The following is a 7,601-nucleotide window of genomic DNA, read 5'->3' as shown; positions in this document are numbered from 1 at the left end:
GCTAAACAGAATTGAGATTGAGATACAGAAATTTAAATGACTAGAAAGTAAATAACAGAAATTAAAGTGCAGAATCTTAAATGGGGAGTTGGGGTAATGAGCAGGAAATTAAATGGCAGAAAGTAAATAAAATGGGTAAGATCAGAAATGGGGAGATCATTGGGTTTAGGAGATGTTGCATTCTCCGGATCAAGTTCATTCTCATCTCTTCCTCAATCAATGCATTCATTAATCTCCTTGGCAATCTTAAGTGATTGGATCCCAATTCCTTGGCAATCCAATCTCTCTAAGCTTGAATAATTGCCCAATTCCTTGATTTAATTGCTCATGGGAAGAGATGAAAGTGTGGTCACTCATTATACCACATGTATTTCCAAATCAAAATGTTGGGAGGATTAAATGTCACAATATCCATCCAAACCCCAAATTGGTCCAACATGAGAAAGCATTTCTAGCATGATTTCCTCATCCCTTTTCCAAGGTTCAAAGGAGATCCAATTATGGAGAGTTTCTTTTCCAAGACAACTAACCAATTGAATTAAGATCGAAAGCTTTCTAGTAAGATCAAGAGAAAGGAAAGAAGAAGAAGAATGAAAACTATAATTGATCCATCAAATTACAACAGAGCTCCCTAACCCAATGAAAGGGGTTTAGTTGTTCATAGCTATAGAAAAGAAAAATGGCAGAAAAGAAGAATCCATGCTAGAAGTACAGAAAAGTAAATGCAGAGAGTAGTTCCCAAAAGTGCTAAGCTCTCTCTAGTTCAAAACTACTCCTATATATACTACTCCTCATGATCTTCTAGTGAGTTCTTCAAGTCTTGGATGTGGGCTCTGGACCTTGAGTTGAAGCAATTCTCATCTTTAGTGGGCCCAGCTTGCAGAGAAATATGAATTAGGCTTGGGCATTTAGTGAGATTAACGTTGAGTAACATTTTGGGTGCGAGAACATTAGTGGCATTTACTTTTTCCACTAACGTTCCACCTTTATATACCCACGTTAATTACAACGTTAGTAATCTTAACGTGAATACTAACGTTTCTTACTCAATCCTTGGCCAACATTAATGGGACTCACTTTTCCCATTAACGTTGGCTTGTGCCCCTTTTCGCAAACGTTAATGGGAATCACTTTTCCCATTAACGTTGCTTGCCTCTTTGCCCCTACGTTAGTTCTCACGTTAGCTTGGCTAACGTAGCTCTTAACGTGGGTATCTATCACCTTCGAGAGCGTTAGTGACACTCACCTTTGTCACTAACGCTCGAATTGCCTTAAGTCCCTACGTTAGAACCCACGTTAACTAAGTTAACGTGGCTCTTAACGTAGTAATGAAGCCATCTCCCAACGTTAGTGACAAAAGTGAGTGTCACTAACGTTGGTTCTCTGAATTCAACTCCACGTTAACTTTCACGTTAACAATCTTAACGTGAGAGTTAACGTAAGCAATGCTAATGATCCAACGTTAGTGACAAAAGTGAGTGTCACTAACGTTGGCGTTGTTGATCCTCTTCCACGTTAGAGTTCACGTTAACTAAGTTAACGTGACTTTTAACGTGGGGCATTGCCTAGTTTCCCTTAGTGGTGTTCACTTTTACCAATAACGTTGAGGAGAAACGTTATTGGAGTTCATGTTTCTCATTAACGTGGAGTCTTCTTTTTCTTCTACGTTAAGTACCACGTTAACTTAGTTAACGTGGCTCTTAACGTAAGCTATGAATGGCTTCGCAGGCATTATTGGTGATCACTTTTCTCATTAACGTTGCAAGCTCTTTGCCATCCCACGTTAGTAGTCATGTTAACTAAGTTAACGTGAATGCTAACGTGGTTCTTCCATACTTCATTTGTCCTAAAATCAAGCAATTAAAGTGCATCAAAGCTCTAGCCAAAGTCATGAGATTATGCATCATCAAGTTATCATGCAATTCTAGCAAAAATCTCATGAAATCATGCAAAATTCACAATAATTGCTTGAATCAATGTGTAAGTGTATATTCACCCAAAACTTGCCTTATTCACTAAGAAAATGCATGAAACTACCCTAAAACAGTAAAGAAAAGGTCAGTGAAACTAGCCTAGATGCCCTGGCATCACAACACCAAACTTAAAGCTTGCTTGTCCCTAAGCAAGTACTGAAGCATAAGAAAAATGAAATGAAAGAACAAGAAGATAAAATGGAAGTAGCATTCCTGGTTCATGGAGTTTCATGCATAGCAACTTAGGTTCTTTCCTTTTAGGTTTCAAGCCTTTATCAAATCCCTAGTCACTCTCTTGATTGCATCCCTGGAGGCTTCTTTCTTAGTGATCCTTTCTTCCTTTTCAAAGTTTATTTTTCTTTTTGCTAATGGGACTCTTTATGATAAGCTTTCAGCCAACACTCCCAAACCAGTTGGTTTTAGGGTGCTAGGTGTTAAGACGCCCCTAAGGACTTACTCCCTCAAGTCTCTTTCCCTCATACATACACACCACAGGCACATGGTTTGTTATTCTTTCTTTCTTGAGACCTTGGTGTCCAGCACCTCTTTGGGTTACTAAGTGCTCTGTAGCAAAGGTTACTCTTGATAGTGGACTTTCAACTGATAATCCCGGATTAGTTAACCCAAGTTACCAAGTGATAAGGCACCTCTAAGAGCTTATTCATCCAAGTATATCCCATGTACATAGACACCACAGACACATGCCTCAATTTTGAAACCCTTAGTGCCTAGCAATGTTTCTTATTGTGTTCCTTTTCTTATTTTCAATTGTATTGCTCTTTTTTTTTCTTGTTGGGATCTTAATGTTTAGCTAGCCTCCAAGAATGTGTCTCAAACATAGGACTTAGGATGGATAGTTGCTTTCTTTCCTTTCTTGGTGAACCAACTTAGCTTACTAATTAGCCTACCACAAACATTCAGAATGCACTTCACAAAATGACTCCACTCTTGTTCTTGCCATAACATTTTCTTTTAGATAAACTTAGAGAGACAAGCATACAAGTAAGGAAGATGAAAGTGAGCATTCAAGACATTAAGCTCAATAACATAGACCTAAGCAATGAAACTTAAATGCATAATTGAAAATCCTAAGCTACCATGGAAGCATGTTCTATTTCATACATGATTTTCCTTATGTAAAGCTTTGAAAAAGAAAGTAGACTAAAAAGGAACTTCACCACCTTTCACTTGTTGATGTGCTCATTCTCTTCTGCTCCCTTGCCATTTTTAGATTCGCTTTGTCCACTTGTGCTTCCTCTCATCCGATTTGCTCTAGCTAATTTCCAATCTTCTAGTGCCTTCCTTACCGATTCATGACTTTGTTCAGCCCTTTCGCGCTCCACTCATGCTAATTCATCCTTTACATCCTCATATTTTGTGATTCCTGGATGCAAAACAGGTAATTGTCTGACTAGATATCCAAGCCTGGCTTGAGTATTCACATGGTATCCAGTCTCACTCATGTAGACTCCTTCCGAGAATGTTCTATATTCCTCGAAAAGATCTGCTTGTTCTCTTTGTTTCCTATACATCTCATGAATGTGTGCTTCTTGATGTGCTTGGATGTTGATTAGCCTTTGGATGGCTTCTTGTTGTTGATCATGTTTCTGATTCAGGTTGTGGAAGGATTTACTCCATTGTCTTCCTTGTTCTAATTGCTGATCCATCAGTTGTTTTTGCCATTCCCCTTGTTGATTCATCCATCTAGAAAGTGACTCTTCATGGCGATCCCTTGATTGTATTTGGAGCTCCCTTTGCGCCTCTTGAAGCTTGATGCTGCCATGAGTGGGAGTTGAATAGTAAAGGTCAGGGGGTTGAAGATGGAGTTCGGTTGGGTTGAGGTAGAATGAGTCTTGAAGGAATGGGTTTTGAGAAAAAAGGAGAAGAGGTGAGTATATAAGGTGTACGTGAAGTATGTATAACCTGAGAGAAAGAAGTGAAAAAAAATGGAGATACAGGGTGTGTACGGAAAGGTTGTGTGAAGGGGTTTATATAGAGGGATGGCAATTGTTGAAGGGTGTGGATTGATGGTGTTGTTTTGATAGTGGACGGTTGGGGTTTTGAGATTGAATTAGCACAAGGATCACCTCTTTTATGAGGGTCTTGGTTCGGTCTCCAAAGCCATCCACTCCCAATGTTGCATGGCAACACTTCCAAGGACATTCCCTATGAGGACAAGTGTGAAATTCCCTTGGTGTAGTGACCAAATCCTTCTTCCTCAATTGTCCTATCAAGTACCATCAATGTCCTTTTTGATTCCCTATACACGAAAAAGAGAGAATGTGAAAATTAATTGAAAAATTGGTGGGAAAATGTGTGAACTAATAAAATATTTCTTTTTCTTTTTCTTTTGTTTCTATATGACTAAATGCTTTCCATGAAAACAAATCAATCACACATTAAGCTTCCCATGCATGCACGTTAGTACACCAAACTTGTTTGTAATCACATGGTGCAACAATTTTGGGGAATGAACTTTCCTCATAAGGTGTGTTCAAACCACACTTGGTGTGCTTAGAACACCAAACTTATCATGTACTATAAGTTACATGTAGAGGGGCTTTATGTTAGTTGTCAAGATTGATTTGAACTTCCATGGAAATTACTTTATTGCTGTTATTAGAAATTTAAGAAAGGAGTTATAGAACATGGGTTGCCTCCCATGAAGCGCTTCTTTAACGTCATTAGCTTGACGATCGTCCCTTATCAAAGTGGTTGATAGTGCTTGAAGTCCTCCCCTTTTGCAGTGTGTTTGCTACCAGTGGAATTGTTGAGAAGTTCGTCTCCTGGGGAGAAATCTTCTGTAGGTATCTTTCTGCTTCTCCATCTCCTTGGAAATTTCTTCTTTGTTTCCATTGATGTTGTCTTGTTTTCTATGGATTCTTTCTCTAGGGGATTCTTGTTATTGATCTCATGACTCTGGTGGTTCTGGTTCCCTTTGGATTACCTTTGAATATTGTTCTTCTTGACTATATGGCTTCCCAACTAATGGGGCTTCTATTTTTATTGTCTCTGCTTCACTGCTTGTTTCTTGCATCAATGCTTCCTTGGTTGGCTCCTCCATCAACTCTCTGTTATCATGATCTGATTCTTGTGAGGGTTTAAAGATATTGAAGGTGAGCTGGTCATCATGTATTCTCAACACTAACTCTCCTCGTTCTACGTCTATGAGTGCTCTAGCTGTGGCTAGGAATGGTCTTCCCAAAATGATGGGGTAAATAGGATTCTCATCCATTTCCAGAACAACAAAATCTGTGGGAAAATAGTAGCTCCCAACCTTCACCAGCACATTTTTAACCACCCCTACTGCTTGTTTTTTAGTTTTGTCAGCCAATCTGATAATTACATCAATAGGAGTTAGTTCATTGATTTGAAGCTTCTTCATGAGGGAGAGAGGCATTAGGTTGATGCTTACTCCCAAGTCACAAAGCCCTTTGTCAATTATTATTTCTCCTATGGCACAAGGAACGTGAAAACTCCCTGGATCCTCCTTCTTTGTGGGTGGCCCTGGTTGAATGAGAGCACTACAATCTCTGTTCATCTTGATTGTTTGTCCACCCTTCAATGGACTTTTTCTGGCTAGTAGCTCCTTTATATACTTGATGTAGAAAGGCATCTGTTGGAGGGCTTTAATGAATGGTATATTTACATCTAGAGATGCAAACATATCAAGAAACCTTGAGTACATTCTCCCTGCTACACCACCTTTAAGCCTGTGGGGAAAAGGTGCATATGGGTTCAATACCTCCTTCTTCTTTAGCTCTTCCTTGGATATAAGCTGAGTTGCACAGCTTCCTTCCTTCTGGCTTTCCTTTTGGTTATTTTGGAGGTGTTCCACTCCATTCATACTCCCCTCATCACTTGTGGTTATCATTTTGCATTCTTCCCATCTCACTTTCTTTGTTTTTCCTCTTGGATTCTTCTCTGTATCACTGGGGAATCCATCAGTGGGTTTGGCAATTTGTTGAGATAGGTACCCTACTTGGGACTCCAATCTCTTGATGTTTTCTCCTTGGTTCTTGATATTAGCTCGCACTTCTTCCTTAAACACTTTGTTGTCTTGGACTTCTCTGCATATGTTTTCAAGTAGAGCCTCAATCTTTGAAAGCCTATCATCTGTTAATGATGGTGGGTTGAGATTAGGTGGTTGAGAAGGTTGGTTAGATGGATGTTGATAGTATCTCTGTGAGGTATTTTGTTGAGTAGCATTGTTGTTGAAATTGAAGTTGGAGCATCTCTGATCTTGCCCTTGGTCTTGTTGATTTCCCCATCCAAAGTTGTGGTGATTTCTCCATCCAGAGTTGTAAGTTTTGGAGTATGGATCATGGACTTGTCTAGGTGAGTTTCCCACATAGTTGGCTTGCTCCCAGTCACCTTCTTCTCCTATGTTTACTCCTTCTTAAGCTGGTGATGAGGTGATGGCTGCTGCAACTTGGTTCTCTTCCACCTTCTTGGTAAGATCTGCTAGCTGCTTGGTGATCATCTTGTTTTGGGCTAGCAGTGCATCCATGTGGTTCAGCTCCATTACTCCTCTAGTGTTACTTCTTTCAGAGGCATAGAAGTAGTCATTCTCAGCAACTATTTCAATGACATCTATGGCTTCTTCAATGGTTTTCTTCTTGTTTAAAAAGCCTCCTGATGAATGATCCACAACCTTCTTTGACTCATAGGAAAGACCTTCATAGAAGATGTGAAGTTGAACCCACTCATTAAACATCTCTGGTGGGCATCTCCTTGTTAAATCTTTGAATCTCTCCCATGCTTCATAAAGTGTCTCACCATCTTGTTGTCTAAAAGTCTGCACCTCAGTTCTTAGCCTATTGATCCTTTGAGGAGGATAAAATCTTGCTAAAAACTTGTTCACCACTTCTTTCCAATTAGTCAAGCTTTCCTTTGGGAAGGATTCAAGCCATTTGGATGCCTTGTCCCTGAGTGAAAAAGGGAACAAGAGCAGCCTATAGACATCCGGATAGACTCCATTGGACTTCACTGTGTCACAAATCCTCAAGAAGGTGGTCAAGTGTTGATTAGGATCTTCTTGAGCACCTCCTCTAAATGAGCAATTATTCTGCACAAGGGTGATGAGCTGAGGTTTTAGCTCGAAATTGTTGGCATGTATGGTGGGCTTCTGAATGCTGCTTCCACAGTTTCCTGGATTAGGATTGATATAGGATCCTAAAACCCTCATTTCTTGCCCAGCCCGGTTTGCATGGCCTTCTCTGGCATGATTATGAGCTTCTTCTTCATGATTGTTCTCCAAATTCTCTTCCATGTTGGGTTCAAAGTATTCTTCCTCTTCCTCAGCACCAATAATCCTTTTTCCTCTTGCCTCCCTTCTTAGCCTCCAAAGGGTTCTTTCAGGTTCTGAATCAAAGGATGTTGAGACTCCTTCTCTTCTCCCTGTTATACAACAAACAGATTGCACAACAGGAGGTATAGTGAAGACTATTCTTGTTAGAGTAATTGTTAGTGTGAGTGATGCAATTTATTAAACAGTTAGTGGGTTAGTGAGCTGAATTATGATCAACTAAAAAAAAGAGAACAGAAAATAGAGAGGGTATAGGGGATGAGGAAGAAATTAAAAATGAACTAAGGTAAATTGACTGAATAATAAAAAACAAATAACGA

The 7,601-nt window shown here is 39.6% G+C and overlaps 1 non-coding gene across 1 annotated transcript; it reads left to right on the top strand.

Moving 5' to 3' along the window:
* The first annotated feature begins 6,684 nt into the window (after positions 1–6,684).
* LOC130977980 (small nucleolar RNA R71) lies at positions 6,685–6,792 on the top strand. Its single transcript, XR_009085645.1, has one exon. It is a non-coding gene; the product is annotated as a small nucleolar RNA R71 (small nucleolar RNA).
* The last annotated feature ends 809 nt before the right edge of the window (positions 6,793–7,601 follow it).

This window comes from Arachis stenosperma, chromosome 4 (assembly GCF_014773155.1).
Source record: "Arachis stenosperma cultivar V10309 chromosome 4, arast.V10309.gnm1.PFL2, whole genome shotgun sequence".
In the NCBI taxonomy this organism is placed as follows: domain Eukaryota; kingdom Viridiplantae; phylum Streptophyta; class Magnoliopsida; order Fabales; family Fabaceae; genus Arachis; species Arachis stenosperma.
Note: the sequence above shows the minus strand (reverse complement) of the source record. Positions and strands in the feature narration are given on the sequence as shown.